Raw genomic sequence first — 19,609 nt, 5'->3', positions numbered from 1 at the left:
TAACCACGCCAAGCAAACAGGTGGAAATGAAAAATCATGCTCGTCATCTGGGTGAGCAATTTCCTCATTTGTCTCCAGAAAGCGTGAAGGTGGGTTGTAAGAGAGGTGAAAGCTACCAGGCTGTCAAAACATGTATAAAAACAGAGAAGAGAAACTGCTGGCGCAGCAGTTCCAAACTGTCAGAACATTCAGAAACACAAGAGCTTTCTTAAAAATCTGCCCATGCCAAACCCCAACCAAGACCTATGCAACCAGAAGCTTGGTTGGTAGACGGGTTTGTTACGTTGAACAGAGTTTTCGGAATAAGCTTTTACTTTTAGATAAAGTTATTTGTTTAAAAAAAAAAAAATTCAACAATGTCTGACACTCCAAAGGAAAATGCAAAAATTCAACGCACAGGCACAACACCCAGAAATACCACACCACGTTTTAAAGGGATTCTATACACCCTCCTATGTGTGTCTTAAACAGAAAGAGTAAAATTTAACTTTGTACTTAAAATGAAGCTGAAGTGAAAATAAAGGAAAAACTCCACTTAAATCCATATTTCTTTATAGAGACACTACATTCCCAAAACATTCCTCTGAAGTTAAGCTTTTGAAAAAACATATTTTAAACAGATTTTCTGAACTATAAGTTTCAATTTTAAATGAAGACCAACTATCTTTTGTCAAAGTGTATAACACTTTCATTCTATTTGCATAGTTGTTTACTCTTGGTTTCTCTAGCTGAATTCTAACACTTACTTGGTGCTAAATACATCAATTCTTTCTTTCAAGACTCTGCATTCTCCTTTGCTTTCTGGCAATGATGCTAAAGTGGAGAAGCCTGGAGCCAGCCTGATTGATGGCCTCCCCTCCTTGGGGTGACTTGCCTTTCTTCTGGCTCAATGTCTGCAAAATTCTTTATTTCTGAAGTCTGATAAATAACTAGGTGTCAGCTCGGGGTCTGTCACTATACAACCTTTCTTTCCCCCCTAGAACACAATGACCTTCTCTGTAAGGAGATACATTTCATTTCAGAAAAAATTTCTTTTATTGTATCTTCAAATAGATCTTTTCTGGCCAAATTTTTTTCTTTGGGGGTAGGCTCCTTTACATTACAGACACCAATTATCTTTATGTTGGACCACCCTTAATGATGATTTAAATTGCTTCCATTTTCTTTTGCTTTCTAATTATCTAAAGCTTTTCCCTATGTCAGTAACTCAATTTTCAGGTCATTAAGTTCCTTACTGTTTCAAATTTATTAGTTTTGGGTGAATGTTGTTTTGTTCTCATCTTGTTCCCTTAGTTCCGTATTTCCCATTTCATCTCATTTTGTCTCATATTATGTTTGAGCTGTTGATTTAATAAATTTATGATCTTATTAAGTTCAATGAAAACACTTCTGTTTCTGAGGTAATAGTTTCTCTAAGGCTGAGTGGTCTTTTTGTGTTCTACTTTTCTATTGCCTGAGATCGTGGGGGACGAAGGGGGTGGCGTTCAGTGGAGAGTACGTTCCTAACAGTACTTTTCTGAGTTATGGTCACTCTTCTAAGATTTTGTCAGGTCTCCTTTAACAGGGTTTACTCTCCTTGTTCAAAGAATGAAGCCCATTCTATTGAGGGTGGGGATGACTCTGCATGTTGGATCAGTCTCTAAATCGAAGGACTTTGTTGTTGTTGTCGTGACGGGAGAGGACAGTGGAGGCGATCAGAGAGAACGTCAAGAAAGGGAGGGTATCAGGCAAACCTGAGCTGAACACACATATTGTTCTAGAGCTGGAGCTGAAAACGTTGTGTGTCTCACTACTGACTGTCACCCTCCACCTCTTGGTCCTCAAGATTTGGAGCAGGAGTGCATAGAGTGGACCGCTAAGCCATCTGGCTAGGAATTACAGAGAGAAGCCTCCTCGTGGGAACCAACGCCTGGGGCAGAATGAAGCGGCAGACCCTTGGGTCTTCAAGAATGAGGCACTCAGGGTAGTTTTTGAATTGTGATTAATCTGAAATGTACCATTAGAGAGTGACAAGAGTTATCTTCTCCTGCCTCCTGATCTACAGCAGAGAGCACCATCATCAAATACTGTCACTGTGGCTACAACATCTGGTACACAGTTACTGTGGGCCACTGAGATCTGGTATACAGTTACTGTGGGCCACTGAGTTAAGAAGATGCATAGACCAGAATGCCTCAAGGCAGAAGTATAGTCGGGGCAGAGAGTGAGAAGGGAGTGGCTGTTACCATCAACACATGTGCTTTTCAATAATTTTAAAGGCAATTTGTTATTATGGTAGACTAAACTGGAAATTAATTAGAGGATGCGAGAGAAAGGCAGACAATGGGATAAGTGGTGGAAGGCAGCAGAAGGGCACTGCCTTGACGATATGCCCACTCTGCACGGGCCTGCGCACAGGCCCACCTTCTGCTCCAAGTATGGAGCCTGCTTCACAGTTGCTACTACTGTATGGTTCCTGGGCTGCTGGTGTTTTACTAACACGGGGCTTGGAAATGCTCGGTGCACAAAGCCTTGTTTGTGCGAAACACAACCCTCTTTCCTTACACAGTGATAACACATAGTCAGAACAGGAAAGGATGGGAAAGGCTCAAGAATGGATCAACCAACTGCTGCAGCTCATGTCCTGGTCAGTGTGCTCCTGGAAATGGCTGACAATCAGGCAAAAGCTCGGAGGCATTCCCAGGTCGGACACCCAAACAGGAATTCATGAACACAGACAAACCATGCCTAGGAGAGGGACAGAAACTGGTAGCGCTGCTACTGCTGGAAGCTTTGATCTGATGGGCTTCACTAAAGAGCCAGTTCTCCGTCAGGCAGGTGGGTAGAACAGCTTGGCCAGATCACAAAGGCCACTTGGCTGGGGACAGGTGAATGGTTAGAGGAATAGTTCCCAAGTCCTCTGTAGCTAAGGCACCAGCACTTCGTTTCCCAAGGCACAAGCGTGATAATCATTAGGGTTCCTATAGTTTTTGAAGACCACCACCAAGGAGTATAGAACAGCACCATCAGCGGGTTTCCAGGTTCCTTCTGGAGAATAACAGAATGAAAACAAACACATCACCTGGCTCCAGAGAGCATCTGAGTTGTCAGTTAAATATGCCAAAAATCCTCCCAAGGCTGATGGTAGGTATTGGGAACCACAACCTTATGTTTAAAATCCTGCCTTGGTTGAAGGTCAATCTCTTTTTCAGATTTACTCAGAGACACATCAGTGTGAGAAACTTTAAGGTCTCTGGGGTCTTGGGGACACAAGGACTACTTCTTCTGTAAGAACAGAGAGCCTGCTGTATTAGTGAGTAAGGAGCCTGGGGACACAGAGACCACGTGGAAGACCTTTCAGGAGTTCACGCAAGGGTTAATAATGCTACCTTGAACTTGGATAGTGATGGTGGGCCTCTCAGCTGATCCAAAGCAAGAAAGCCTAAGGAAGCTTTGCCAAAGATTCTGCTGACTTTCCCATCTTTATCTAGGGGGCCTGAGCTAGTCTGGGGGGTGGGGGTGGGGGAAAGCAATTCATTTTCCATCTCACCAAATCTCAAACTCAATATACATGTGTAGAATTATAAAGTGTAGCTGCAAATCCAGGACTAGAAATTTTCAACAGAGAAATGGTTAGGCTAATTACAGCAGAGGCACTTAACATAACATTACACATTCATTTAAAATAATTACAAAGATTACACAGCAATACGAAAATTATGATCTATTAAATATAGATGCATATTCTTTTCTTTCCCTAGAGAGAAGTCTGGGCTAGAGGCACAGATCTGGAAGTACACAGTGAGAGCCGTTTTTGTAAAAGGACATAAATGATAAGCCAGAGAGCATATACAGTAGATAGAGAAGTCTGACTCAGCACCTTGGGTAATCCCAATCTATTAAGGGTAAAGTAGAAATGAAAAGAAACAAAGGGTCATAAGAGAGATAAAACAAAACACGAGACAGCGAAGGGCCCAGGAAGTCAGGGTTTAGAGACTTTGAAGAAGGAAGACGTGGCCAATAGTGTATTTTTAAATCTTCCATTCGGGGAAGAATAAATGAGAGGGTGCTGGGTTTGGTGGTCACCAGGATTAGGAGGACATTGTTATGGTGAAAAACCATTTCATAGAAGGGTAAGGAGGGAGGGAGGGAGGGCACAGTGAAGTAATAAGGGCCTGCAAACACAGAACACGGTCTGAGAAGTGGCTGTGAAGGAAAGGAGAGAGGCCGGGAGCCAGGATCAGCAGAAGAGGACATGGGAAGGTTCCTTTGGGATAAGGAGGAGCTGAGTGTGGTTAGAAACAGGAAGAAAAAGCACGGAGAGACTGAAAATGTGAGACAGATAACAAATAAATTAATGTGAGATAAACAACTATACTAGAGGCTCCCAAGCCCATCTTGTGTCATTGGGCTTTGCTTTACTGCACTTCGCAGGTAAGTTTAAAAACAACAACAACAACAACAACAACAACAAATTGAAGGTTTATGGCAACTGCATCAAGGAAGTCGATCGGTGCCATTTTTCCCACAGCATTTCCCACTTCATGTTTCTGTGTCCTATTTCAGTCATTCCTGCTGTATTTCAAACTGTTTTGTTATTATGGTATCTGTTACGGCAGAGCTGTGATCAGTGACTATCGCTCATGGGAAGCACAGAAGATGGCTAGCATTTCTCAGCAATAAAGTATTTTTTAAGTGTATCTTAAACTATTTTTTTTTGGCATAATGCTACTGCACACTTACTAGACTACAGTGTAGTGTAAACATTTTTTTTTTTGTAATAATGAAACTGGAAGTTTATTAGCTGGAAACATTAAGTGTGAGAGAATACTTAAATTTTATCAAACTCATTCACATTTAATGCAGGTTATTTTATTTTTTTTAACTTGTAATGAGTTTATTATTGTTATTTTAAAAAATTAACATACAATGTATTATTTGTTTCAGGGTTACAGGTCTGTGATTCATAAGTCTCATATAATACACAGTGGTCACCACAACACATATGCTCCCCAATGTCCATCACCCAGCCACCCCTTTCCTCCAGCAACCCTCAGTTTCTATCCTGAGATTAAGAGTCTCTTATGCTTTGTCTCCCTCTCTGGCTTCATCTTGTTTCACTATGATCCTCTGCCTTGGAAAATAGTATGGAGATTCCTCAAAAAGTTAAAAGTAGAGTTATCCTAGAACCCAGCAATGAAACTACTAGGTATTTACCCAAAGATACAAATGTAGTGATCCAAGGCACACCTGCACCCCGATGTTTATAGTAGCAATATCTACTACAGTCAAACTATGGATAAAGTCCAGATGTCCACCGACTGATGAATGGATAAAGAAGATGCGGTATATATGCATGCAATGGAAAATGATGTAGCCATCAAAAAAATATGAAATCTTGCCATATGCAACAACATGGATGGAATTAGAAGGTATTATGCTGAGTGAAAAAAGTCAATCAGAGAAAGACAATTATATGATATCACTGATATATGGACTTTAATAAACATCACTTTTATATGCATTGGGAAACCAAAACATTCACTTGACTCACTTTACTGAGATATTCACTTTATTGCAGTGGTCTGGACTCGAACCTGAACCACCTCTGAGGAACTGTGTAGATGTGGGAATAATGACTTTTACTGATCAAGCAAGATGAGGCCTCCTTCAATTCATCTCCAGGTTCTTCCCCTTCCTCATGTAATTCAAACATGTAACTTGGCTGAAGAGATGGTATGGCCATTTTGCTCTGGCTACCTTTTCGATCTCCCTTCATAACATTTCCCCTGTACTCACTATGTTTCAGCCACACCGGTGAACTTCCTGATCTTCCACCAAGCCCATCTCCTTTCTGCCCCTGGGAATTCGTACCTGTCAGCTCCCAAAAAGCCCTCCCTACTCTCAACTCTTTTAAGCAACTGGATCATTTTCAACCGTTAGTGCCTAACACCAGTATTACCTCTAGCCTGTTCCTGTCCACCCTATCTAGAGTAGTTACTCCCGACTGCCCACCCACCCTATTCGTTTCCTTCCTAATCTAAATCACAATCTAAAGTGACCTATTTATTTATTCACATGTGGCTTTTGTCTCCCTTTTGATCAGAATACAAATCTGTAAGACTCTGTATTACCCATCTCTATGTATCTGGCCCTTAATAGATTATCAAAGAAATATTTGCTAATGAAAAAGTTCTTCAAGTAAGAAAAAATAAGGGGTGGATTTAATATCAGGTGACCTATTGATATACTTCATCACGTCAGTAAGGGTAACTTAGAAATTCACATGACCATTTTGAATAAGGGTGAATGATATTTAATAAAATTCAACATCCATTCCTTATTTTAAAAAATAAAAGCTAGATGAGTCTGCTTCAAGATGCAGACACTTGAAAAGAATGTTGTTCCCAGCATAATAACATAAAAAAGCTAAAGATATCACAAAAATCATAACTTCTCTTAAGCCCACCAGAAAGTTGAAGTCACTGAGAACCAAAGCCTGAACTCCATGCAGAGATGCATGAAATGGCTCACCTGGGGCCAAGAAGGGAAGGGCATGTGGAGGGAGACATGAAAGTTATTCCAACAAGCAAGAAAATATCATCTAAAACTATAACAAACTGTTAAGAGCTGAGCATGGGCTGGATTAGCCTGGTCTCAGACCCAGGGGAATCCACACTCACTCCCAGGCTCTCTCCCATGAGCTCCCCGGCAGGTACGCACACAGTGGGCAGGGTGGGAGACCAGAGACAGCAGGTCTCTGTGGGAGGCACAAAAGGGGGAGCTACAGCTGTGGAAAATCCACAGAGCCCAAGGCCCTGAGAGCTTCTCTAATGTGGAGTAAAAACCTTAAACTTCAAGCTGCTGGGCAAAGAGCAGCATACCCACAGGGTCTGGGTAAAACCCACTGTGGCTTGGTGAAGAGTAGAAGAAGAAACCCTTTATCCCAGGGGAAGCAGGAAACTGTCCTGGGACCCAAATCCCATACCAATAAAAGGAGAGGTCTGCTACCATGAGAGATGGTCAGGAAGCACAGGAACTAAGACTGAGGCTGGAACAGGACAAGACAGCAATCCTCACAAACCCCCACTACCTGCCTAGCAATGAGGAAGAAGCAACAGCAGTCCACTGCTAGAGGAGGTAAAGAAGTAGAGACTCTACTCCCGCAATGACAGAGGCATCTAGAGCTGAGCATGGAGCATTAAACTGAAAAAAACCTTCCAGACCCCTAACCTATAAGCACAAGGAAATAGGAGGCCATCACAAGAATAACTGGAAGCCAGGGTGGAACACGAAAGATACACACACCACCACCAAAATCTAAACCCAGCCCAACTCCTGAACAAACCACCTCCACTCCCCACCTGATCACCTGAGAGAAGAAAAACAGTGCCCATATCCAGCCACTAAAAACCACTGACCTCAATAACTACTGTTATACACACAATATCCAAAGTTCAGTAAGACCCAGGCATTACTGACCCACTGTCAAGAGACAAAACAAAGAGAAGAACCAGACTCAGGGATGATTCAGATGCCAGAACTCTCAGAGTGGGAATTAAAATAACTCTAATCAATATGTGCATTCACAAATGGGAATTTAAACACACACACACAGAGAAAGCCAAACAGAAATGCTAGAAATAAAAGACAAAGTAATAGAGACCAGCAAAGCCTTTTATAGACTCACTGACAGACCTGACAAAACTAAGGAATTGGTGAACTTACAGATAGGCCAATAAAAATTAACCAAACAGAAATACAAAGAAGAAAAATAGCACAGAAACAAAACAGGAGAAAACAAGAACAGTGCATTCAAGGCCCATAGGACAATCTCAAATGATCTAACATATAAATGAAATCACAAAAGGAGAAGGAAAAATACCGCAGAAGAAGTGAAGAAATAATAGCAAGTATTTTCCAAAAATAAACACACCATAGATTCGAGAAACTTAGACAACCCCAACTGATGAGTAAGAATAAAGAAAGATGAGAAGAAAAACCAAGAAATAAAAGAAAAGGAAAGAAGGAAAAAAAAATCACCTAGACAAATCATATTCAGTGTGCTGAAAATCAAAGTTCAAAATCTTGAAGGTACCCAGAAGTTAGAAAAATGTATTACACATAGAAAATCAAAGATAAAAATTAAAGCAGACTTCTCAACAGAAACTGTGTGGTGACATTTTCACACTACTGAAAGAAAAAAATAAATGGCCAACCCAGAATTCTCCATCAAAAGATAACAGTTTTCAAAAATGAAGGCAAAACAAAGACTTTTACAGAAAAACAAAAGCTGAGAGCATTCATTGCCAGCTGGCCTGTACTGCAATGTTAAAACCTTAATTTGGATCTACATATATAAAAAGGTCTGAAAATGGTAACAATAAAAGAACATTTATAAAAGAATTTTTAAAAATTCCATCACTTTAAAATATCACACAGTGTTACCCTGCATTTTCCAATATGGTAGTGTGTGAGGCAAAATAATAGCTCGGCAAAATGTCCACATCCCAATCCCAGGAACTGGAGACTATGTGTCCTTGCATATGCAAAGGGGACTTTGTAGAGGTGGTAAGATTATGGACATAAAAATGGGGAGACTATCCCGGATGATCACAGGACCTCTTCAAACTTAATTGATTGACAGAAGAATATGAGGGGGCGTGGGGGAGATAGAGGGGTCTCACGTGTGACAAACCTGATTGGCTACTGCTGCCTTTGGAGACGGAAGAAGGGAGCCAGGATCCAAGGAACATAGGTGGCCATTAGAAGCTGGGAAGGCCAGCAAGGACAGGAGGAATTCAGGCCTACAGACACAGGAGTTTAATTCTGCCAAAATCTTAAAGAGCAAAAGACAGATTCTCCCCTACAGACTACAAAAAGAAACAAAGCCCTTAACACCTTGATTATAGCCCAGTGAGAGCATGTCTTATTTCTGCCTTACAAAACTATAAGTATTTTTTAAATTGCTACGTTCACAGTAATTTGTTACATAGTCTTTGGTAGCCACTGGGCACATGTGACTTTAAACTTAAAAACAGTCGGCTGCTCAAAAAGGTTAAAAGGACATACAAAGTATGTTCTCGAACCACAATAAAATTAAAGAGAAATAAATAGTAGAAAGATCTGGAAAACCCCCAACTATTTGGAAATTAAACAACATATTTCTAAACAGCCTAGGGGTCAGAAGGGAAGTCACAGAGAAATCAGAAAAATCAAAACAAAACTTTAGAGAAGTAGGAAAACACAACAAAGAATATTTACCATATCCACAATACACAACATTCAAAATCAAACACTAGAGAACTCTCTCTTGAACCACGTGACAATGAAGGGATTTTTGCCATAATCACTAAGATTTTTAATCAGTTCTTTAGGTGACCAAGCTAACGCAACAGCAATAAAAATAAGTGAGATATAAATAATGGTAAGGAAGAAAGTAGACTTATTTGCTGATAATATAATGGTTTCCTAGAGAACCTATCAGAAATCTACTATATCTAAAAAGAGCTCAGGAAGGTAGATGTCTACCAAAAACATAAAAATATCAGTCTTATCACTTGTACCAAAAATAACTAGTTGGGAAAGATAATGGCAAGAATATTCTATTAGAAACAGCAACAAAAATGAAAAGATGCCTAAAAATAAATTTGGCACAAAATATTCAAAACATACAAAAGAACAGTTTTTTGATATGATTTAAAAAAAGACTTGCAAAACAAAGAAACACACCATGCTCCTGGAAAGAATAGTTTATAGATTACCAATTCAGTTCTTTTCAAATTTCTAAACTTTATACAATACAATTTCACACAATTAAAATTTTTTTTTTTTTTTAAATGTGACATGACTCTAATCTTCGCTTGGGAGGATATTCTAAATTAGGTAATAAAACTATAAAAAAAAAGATATAAGGATACCAACACAGAGAGGCATTAAATTATTAAACAGTATTTTCTCAAAATCAGATTAATGGTTAAACTGAAAACCCACAGAAAGATTACATCGTATATGCGTCTTTAGTATACAAAAAAGTGGCATATTTCAAAATCTTGGGGAAAGGATGATACAGTTTTTCAATATGCAGGTTTCACACATGGAACCAAAAAAAAAGGACAGTAGATTCTGAGCAAACACTGCATTCCACACAAAGTCCATTAATTCAATGTAAGAAATAAAACCAGAGAAAGAAGTGAACTGTGGAAAGACTCTGAGTATATACGAGAGACTCTGGGGTGCCTGCGTGGCTCCGTTGGCTGAGCTTTGTGCTCTTAATTTCAGTTCAGATCATGATCTCAGGGTCGTGGGGTTGAGCACAGTGTCCAGCTCCACACTTAGCATGGAGCCTGCTTGTTCCTCTCCCTCCTTCTGATTGTAGGCTATCTCTCTCTCAAATAAATAAACATCTTAAAAAACAGAAAAATCTCTTTTACATAGAAAAAAGCAAATGACAAAAAGAAAAATATTGAACATATAAGGCAGATATCAGGTTGATATTCTTTAAATGTATTACCTTTTATGGTAATAGATAATTAAGTAATTAAGTAATTCAAATGATGGTCCTCTGAGGATAACAGAACAGCTTAAACGAATTAAAATATTATCAATTTAAAGGCGCCAAAACAGTAGGAAGGTAGTAAAAAGTTAGTAGGCCAAGAGCTAGGGGAGGGTAAAGTCCAAAAAGGTGAACTCAGCATTTGGGCTCCTTTTGCTCAGGGAACATTTGTCCAGATGGAGCAGCTCAATGGCCAAGCAGTTCTTCTGACAATCTAAAAGAGCTAAGGGTATAAATGACAGAATCCAGGGAATGTCATCCATGAGTCCCTGTGAAAATCTACATGGTCCCAGTTGAGAGCCTGAAGGGCTTTATTCTAGAAATAAGAGAGGACTGGATGTAGACCAAGCAAGCTTCACATGAACAGCAACTTACTTCCAGTGGCCCAGAAAAATCAAAGACCCCAAACAGGATTAAGTTGACATTGGATCGTTAGCTCTCCTACGAGCCTCGCAGAAGCAAACTCTTCTCTGGAGGAAGATGTCAACTTAAGCTCTGAACCATTTCAAAGATTTTTTTAACTAGAATGCCTAACTATTCAAAGATAACCGGGCACCAAAGAAAAGAATGAAAGCACCAGTATCACAAAAGATCGACGAGGGTCCAAAATACTGGAACTGATAACACAGAGACTTCAAAATCAATGTACTAATGCTATTAATATTGAAAGCATATTGAACATTGTAGAGGAAAACGGGAAAGTAAAGAAGAGAGCGTGTCTGAGGAGCCAAATATAAATGACAGAACTGGAAAGTACACGCAAATTTAGAACTCCCTGGGTGTCTAAGCTCAGATTACGACAGGGGACTGAGAGGAGTCAAGAGAAACAACAGGGCATAGAGTAGCGGAGACAAAAGGTGGCAAAATGGAGATGTTCCAGAACAAAGGACAAGTCGAAAAGACTGGAACTGGAATCTCGGAACGGGAGGACATAAATAACTGGGCATCCCCCAGACCCAGGACTCTATAAATTCAAGAGTGCCTCGGAGCACCAACAAGATAAATACAGAGAAATCACACCTATTAGCCCCTCTGTGAAACTGCGAGGCAGAACCGAGGCCCCCAAATCTAAAAGTTTCAGGAAAATACGTTAAAATGAAGATGGATCACCTCCCAAGGAGCAGTAATTAGACTCACAAGTGAAGCTCCTGATGGCAGCAATGTGCGCAGGCAGGTGAACTGCCAAGCTAGAAGACTCTAGTTTTATACTCAACAGAAGTTTTTTTTTTTTTTTCCCCCCACGAATGAAAACGAAGGAGACATTTTCTAATAAATGATACTTGAAGTAATTTGTCACAACAGACCTGCATTAATAGAAAACTAAAGACTACGCTTGAAGTAAAATAAAATTATCCTAGATGGGAAACCAGAGATGTAAGACAAAGTTGAAGAGGGAAAAGCGTGATTATCATGCGGCTAAAACAAAATGAGCAGCAACTCTCTGGAAAGTAATAAAGCATATGGAATGTCACGAGAGTGACAGCACGTGAGTCCAAGCAGGGAACGTGGACCAGCCCCTGAGGGGAAGAACGAGCCCCACAATGGAACGTTCGAGAACCTGGCGTCAACGTGCCCACAACAATAGGTTCTGAGAGCACCACTGAGCCTCATCAGGCCCACCTCAAGCAGAAGATCGGGGCAGTTGTTGGAGCATTCAGTGAAATGTGGGTGGAGTTTTACCAACCAGAGTGGGTTCAAAAGCCTTGTTAATATTCCTAATGGAAGAACGCATGGGAAAGCAATCGGAAGCCAGGAGCTTTCCTGAACAAGAACCTCAGCTCTGACAAGAAAAGCAAAACTAGAAGCTAAGTGGAATTTAGGTTCCCTCCCATCCCAAGTCTGAGACCACACATCATCAGGCTAAAGGTTTAAACAATGCAAGATACAACATCACTAAACTTTTATAATATAACAGAGAGACAACAACATACATTAAAAACGCTTCGAAAGACACAGAAATAGAATTGCGGAGGAGGGTTGAAATTCACCAGCAGGATATGATGTAGCAAACAGTCAGGAAAGAGAAACACACAGGTTTTAACACACAAAGAAAATAAAACACAGACCTACTAACTTATAAATCTTCATTAACAGAAAATCTCATACATAAAGTTTTGAAACAAATTAAAAAACATGGAAGGTTGAAACAGGTGAAGGGGATTAAAAGGACACTTACCGTGATGAGCACTGAGTAATGCATCCAACTGTTGAATCACTATATTGTACACTGAAACTAATAGAACACAGTGTGTTTATTATATTGGAATTAAAAAAAACACCATGGGATTGGAGTATAAAGATTGCACAGGCGACCCCTACTATTTGTCTCCTAAAGTTCCACATTTTTAAATTCATCATGCACAAGTATGTTCTCATAAATATGTATTAAAATACTCATCCCCAAACTAGTTCAACTAACAAAGTAAGAGCCTATTTAAAGGTATCTGAAAATACTACAGATCAAAAGGTAGCAGATATGGGCAATATAGGTACTCAAATATTTGTGTAATTCACCACTCAAGGGCAAATGAATGCTGTAGGACCTTTTTTTTAAAAGATGAGAGATAATTTGCTATGCAGTTAATACATGATTTTGGAGAACTAATTAAGATGGTAGGAATACAGAAAAAAGAAAATAAAAACAAAAATAAAGCTAGACATAGTCAAATTTAAAAAATTATTTTTTTAATTTATTTTTAAACTTTATTTATTTATTTGACAGACAGAGAGAGAAAGAGAGAGAGAGAGAGAAAGCAATCATAAGCAGGGGGAGCTGCAGAGGGAGAGGAAGAAGCAGGCTCTCTGCTGAGCAGGGAGCCCGAGGTGGGACTTGATCCCAGGACTCTGGGATCAGGACCTGAGCCGAATGCAGACGCAGACGCTTAATTGACTGAGCCACCCAGGCACCCCTAAAATAACTTTCAAAGTAGAGTAAGTAATACTTAACTTTGAAAACTTTAAACACAAAAATCAGTGTAACCAATAAGTGCTCTTAGATACTGAAAAAGGGTATGATATAAAAACAGATAAAAGCATTCAAAATTATAAGAAGAGAATATTATATTCCATCTAATTATATTTGGAAACTTGAATAATATCTAGAATATAGCAAGTTATAAATCAAATTGATCCAAGAAGGTGAAAACTTGAACAGACCTCTAACTGACGAATGTACGAAGACCGTCTTCGAGACCTGCACACATACTCCTCTCCTTCCATGCACTTAACTTTCAAGTAACCTTTCCAGACGCTTCAATATAAGGAAAGCTACCCAACACAATCAATAGAGTCCTGTCAGATCAACACAATTAATATTAGGCCAATCTCAGTGCACAGGGCGTGGCCATTTGTGCACCGGTTAAAACCACAAATCGTCCTAAATTCTTCCTAACTCTCCTACCCCATCCACTCAGTTAGAGAGGGAAGCCTGGCTTTAAGTCCTGGCTCTACCAATCACCAGCTCCAGGACCTTGAACATGGACTCGTGTTGTGTAAGGGCTGCAAGGATTATTTGGGTAACGCATGTAGGAAGCACAGTGTGGTGCTTGAAACCTCGATTTTCGTTCTAATACCACCACTGCTACTGTTGATGGTGATGATGATGTTATATCATCAGCATCCTATTATTATTATATTCTATCATCATGGATTACAATTATATTACTAGAACAAAATGGCTCAACCAGTATTACAACATTTATTTTCTGTAATACGGAGTAGCTGGAATTAACTCCAATATTTTATTTTAGCTCCAGTGAAACCAAATTTTTAACTCATTTCTAATAAAAACATCATAAAGACATATTTTATTTGATGTCTTGTAGTAAGTTTATAAAAGAGCTAGCATTATTCTAATGTTCTATGTTATCAGAATATAAAATAAAAACTGTTAAATAGACTGAACACTATCAGAATAAAGAGTATTAAATTAACATAAAAATAATAGTTAATCTCTTTAAGAAATATGTCCTTAAGAAATGACAAGGTAATGACACTGCGTGACAAGTGTACTTTTCTGCGAAAAGTTTCAGCTGCTAAAATGCTTTGACTGTCTTATTCAAAAGGAGACAACGAGATAGCTGTTCCAAATACATTTCTCTGTGTAATCCCTTTCTTGCTTAATTATTAAGGAGATGATTTTGAGTAACTTTTTGTTCTTTTGGAGGAAGTGTAAGCCTTAAAAATTTGTTACAGCAAGCTCTATTTCTGTTTCAGAGAAAGCATTCCCAGTGGTCTGTACCTTTGTTAGCTTCCTCATGGACAGATAATCTAATGTAGAATCAATCCTTTTATCAATTTTATGGCAGTGTTCATAGTGTATTTGTCTGAAAGTCTCTGAATCATCTGTACATTAAAGTTTTGCTTTGCCGCCTGCCATTTCTCCTCTGGGGGATTATGTAGGATCAGAAGAACTTTTTCAGGTGCGCATACTTTTTCTGTTACTGATCTCTAACTTCACTGGCTCTGGTCAGCTTGAAGACAGACAGACTTGGTATTATTTCAGTCCACTTAAATTGACTGATCAACTGTTCCATGGCCTCGGTTTGGCCTGTCTTGGAGAATCTTATATGCACACTGGAGAACATGTGTGTTATACTCCTGTTCGGTGGAATATTCTATAGATGTCTATTAGGTACAGCGAGTTTATTGGGCTGTTCAAGTCGTCTATTGACTTGCTGACCTTCTGCCAAGAGTTTTGTGAGCTACACAACCATTGGTAGCTTGAAATCAGCCATGGGAGGCATATTTTCACCACACTGCAAACACTGTCAATTGTTCCCTCCTTTCCCCCAGGGACCAGCGCATGACTGACCCTAAGTTTAAAAAAAGAAGAAAGAAAACAAGTTTAAATTGAGGCTAATCTTATTACTGAGACAAGGAAACATGAAATCTATTTGATAAACATTTCTACCACAAAGGCTCTTGGGGTTGTAGAGCTGAACGTTCCGAAGCCTGAAATGCTCAACTTTTCATTCGGAACATCTAACCTCCCACCAGGTTAACTAACATGTAATTATACTATCAAAGTATACCAAGAATGGTTTCAGGGGCGCCTGGGCGGCTCAGTGGGTTAAAGCCTCTGCCTTCAGCTCAGGTCATGATCCCAGGGTCCTGGGATCGAGTCCCGCATCGGGCTCTCTGCTGGGCGGGGAGCCTGCTTCCTCCTCTCTCTCTGCCTGCCTCTCTGCCTACTTGTGATCTCTGTCAAATAAATAAATAAAATCTTAAAAAAAAAAAAGAATGGTTTTAATCACAGCATTTAGATAAAATCATGAGAAAGGATTCATTTGCAGTAGCTGACCAGTAGCTGACCACTGCAGTAGCTGACCAGTCTCTATTAAAGGCTAGAGGAAGGCTTTTATTTTTGGTAGGGAGAGAGATATAAATAAGTTCTGTATATCACTGCAGAGAGATACAATTAAATTATACAGGTAATTTAATATAATAAAAAATTTACTTCAGAGATGCCAGCTAGGTTATAGCAGGAGAAATAAAAAATATCTATGTAGCCACACTTAAAAAAAGAGAAATTAATGGTACGTGTCATCTGAAAGTCCTGCCTGTAATGTGAAGGAAGCCATTCTTCTCTCTCTCATCCACCTACCCACCCAACCTCATTTATTCAGTAAATTTCTGCCAAATGCCTACTGTATGCACTAGGAACTGGAGCCAAGTGTGGGGGGTGGGGGTAGGGTGCTGGTGGGGTGGACAGTAGGCAAAAGTGAACTGGAGGCATCACAGGAGACTGACTGGTGAGGCGGGGGTGAGCAGCCGGGGGGGGTGGGACTTAGTGAGATGAGGTCTCTCGGGTGCCTTGGTTTGGAGCACTGTCTTCATGCCAAGGGCCACAGAGAGCCATGAAGGGGTTTTGTTAGGCAGTTTCTGATAGGCCTGCGGAAATCAGCACAGCCCTAGCAACACCCTCCTTCCCTGCTCCTGTGCAGGGTGCGTGCTGCGCTCCCCATACAACCTGTTCTGAGTCTGCTGCAACCTGCTTCCCCACTTCAGCATCCGCCTCTGTGTAGACATCTCTACCTGCCTTTGTGCTCATTTCAGCACGCTTTAGCCCTCTTCGTCCCTTCCCGCGTCCATCCATAGACTCTAATTTGCGGCTTCCAAATCTTTTCTTGAAGGAAAAGAGTTCATTCTTTGCCTGGTGCGCAGGACAAAACTCTAAATGATCCTTCAAAATTTGAAATTTTTCTCAGATGCAGCCCAGCCCAATAAAACACACTCTGAGTCATGAAACTGACAAAAGAAAATCGCATCTTGGTGAAATGGTACTGTGTGATTTCCAAAGACGTTTGTGTTTTAATTTTTAAATTTAATTTTCCAGAGTTTCTCCCAGTTGTTTAATCCGGCTTCAACTGATTCTGCCTCCTCTCACTTTTATTTTCTATTCTTCCTTGCCTGGAATTATATGTCTCCCTTTCATGCCACACATCTAGCACCTTCTCTCATCTGTGGAAAGAGAGACGAACACGTCTCTCTGTAGGCCACACATACCTGAGCTCGCTTCCCCTTTGTTCCTTTGGCCCCACACATAGATCACAGCAGCCAAGCGGAGAAATGCCTTAGTAAATCAACAGAAACACACACTACGCTTTTAAGTCACTGGGCAACATTATTTACATAGAAGATACGGAGGCGTACGCATGATGAGGTCAGTTACTCAAGAGGCAAAGACAGTAAGCTGAGCATAGCCTGCTTTTATTCTTATCATTCTCGATGAATTTCCAAGTGAACCAACAGAAAAAAGATCCATTCCTTTGTTTTTCACAGTTCTTAGGGACACTGTCCTCAAGGCAGCTCAAATCCAGCCTTCACCACCGGAACCACTTCAGCTCTCTCACCACAAAATGAAGCCGTGGACGTGAATACACTCCACAGACTCTCAAACAAACAGGTTTTGGATATTTTAATCTCCCTGAAATGAGGATTCATCTTCTACTCAATTATAAGAGTACTGTGTCATGATTTAATGGGTAGTGACTTTCCCTTTCTAAATGGTGCATGAGATCATCGTGAATCTCACAATTAATAGCATCTTGAAGTCAATGGAATATGCAATAAAAGTACAAAAGAATGCAAGTCTGTGATAGTCTATGAATCCTATATGAATCCTGTAAAACAAAAATCTTTTTAGCTACTTAAGCCTCTGATTTAATGAATGATTCATCAACAGACAGTAATCAGCAACGGAAGTTTCTTTCTAATAGTAAGGTATTAAGGATTTTGCTTCTCACATTTTATGGGAAACAGAGCATTAGTTTCACTGACTTTAAAAAAAAAAGAACAAGATTTGAGAGAGAGAGAGAGTGAGAGTGTGCACGTGCACAGGACAGGCAGAGGGGGCCGGGGAGAGAATCCAAGCAGAATCCCTGCTGGGCACAGAGCCTGACCAGAGGCATGACTTGATGCAGGCTTGACCTCAGGACCCTGAGATCACAACCTGAGCAGAAACCAAGAGTTGGTTCCCTAACCAACTGCGCCCTTAGTTTTTCTTGCATTTAAACACCATGAGTAAAGAATATTTAAAGACACTTGTTTTACACTAATGAACTAAAAAATGCTTTATGTTATTTATCATTGCACAAATCATCTTCTATATGGCTGGCACAGTCTATCTGAAAGGCAATCATCTCTTGGGATTTAGTATTTTTTAAATCTCAAAATATTAACCAGATTGCCATAGGATACTTTTAAGTCACACACATTGCACAAATAATTAAAACAATACTAATCTTCTTAGAATTCAATTTAGCATTGTCCATTACACTCAGAGAATACTTCATGAAACCTGAATGTTTAAATCTAAAATTCCAAGTAATAAAATATAAAAGATGACTTTTTTTCCCTGAGAAAACAGAAAATCTGCTGCTGTTTTCCCAAGGGAAATTTGTTAGGCGCTGCTGCCAGTCTACATAAAACCTCATCAATTTTGATTCTACCAGTTCAGATTTCAGGACAATTTGGGCAAGAGCAGTAAAGTTAAAAGTTATCCTTTTTGGGTAAGTTAGACATGTTCTCTCCTATCTACTTCCCAGGGTTACAAAGAATGGTAGATGCAGAATATAAATTTATTGAATAAAAGAATGAACTAACACCTTATAAGAACATAGAGTTTTTTAGGGCATTCATTAAGAAAAAAAGCAGAATTTATAAATGTTTTTATTTAAAATAAACATCCATTAACATGTGCATTTAAATACACTATTTCCCAGCAATTAATTTATAAAATCCAGGGACCACAAGTTGCCAAGAAGGCATACTTAACTAGCTAGTATTACCGTACACTAAAGTAATAAAACTGTGTTTCTTTAAAACACTCTCGAGTTCAGACACCTCAATGAAATAGTACACTAGCCTTTCCTCTGCCAAGGTACTTTAATTTTTTATATTGTTAACGCCCTTCTAGGTTTATTACATTTTGATGATGATAATCAAGTTTTGTTCTAGTGCACAAACTTGCTCCCAGACTATTTCTAAGACATTTTTACCTTCCCTTAGATTGCATTCATATTATTGATTTTAATTTACTAAAATTAGCCCAAATTTTCCATAATGCCACCTCAATTTTAGTCTTTCTCAGGAACCACTTCATCGTCCCAAATCTAAGAAGAAACCCTTGTATTTTCCTAAGTGTACTTAGCAGAATTCTTAAGGAAGGGAATGTCATTAGCATTCAAGCATAACCTTATTAACATAAAATATGATCACAAATCAGCCTTCATTTTTTTAAAAATAGCATGTGTGGTATTTAAAACAGAAAAAACATGGGAGAGTTTTTTGTACTGCTGGCGAACTTACTCCTATTATAAGAAGCTTAAAAAAAAAGACATTTAGGAAACTAGGTGAGCAAACTCTAGGTTTCTTATTTACACACTAATTAGAGTTCCACAGTCTAGTTTTCTGCTCATTAGTCTGTCACTCTCACTTCAGAATTATGCAGCCTAGTTTTACATAGACACCTAACTTCCCTCCAGCTTCCTGGGATAACAGGAGGGTAATTTCTGGGCATAAATTATGCCTATGTTAACAGAAATCCTACTTGTCAAGAGCCTCCTTGGAGCA

The 19,609-nt window shown here is 39.5% G+C and overlaps 1 protein-coding gene across 5 annotated transcripts in view; it reads right to left on the bottom strand.

The window, feature by feature from the left end:
- HIVEP1 (HIVEP zinc finger 1) overlaps positions 1-19,609 on the bottom strand; it is a 140,898-nt gene that overhangs the window by 40,742 nt on the left and 80,547 nt on the right. The gene's annotated exons all lie outside the window — the stretch shown is intronic.

Source organism: Lontra canadensis, unplaced genomic scaffold (genome assembly GCF_010015895.1).
Source record: "Lontra canadensis isolate GAN:19392208 unplaced genomic scaffold, GSC_riverotter_1.0 scaffold21, whole genome shotgun sequence".
Lineage (NCBI taxonomy): Eukaryota > Metazoa > Chordata > Mammalia > Carnivora > Mustelidae > Lontra > Lontra canadensis.
The sequence above is the reverse complement of the archived record's forward strand: the minus strand, read 5'-3'. Positions and strand labels throughout refer to the sequence as shown.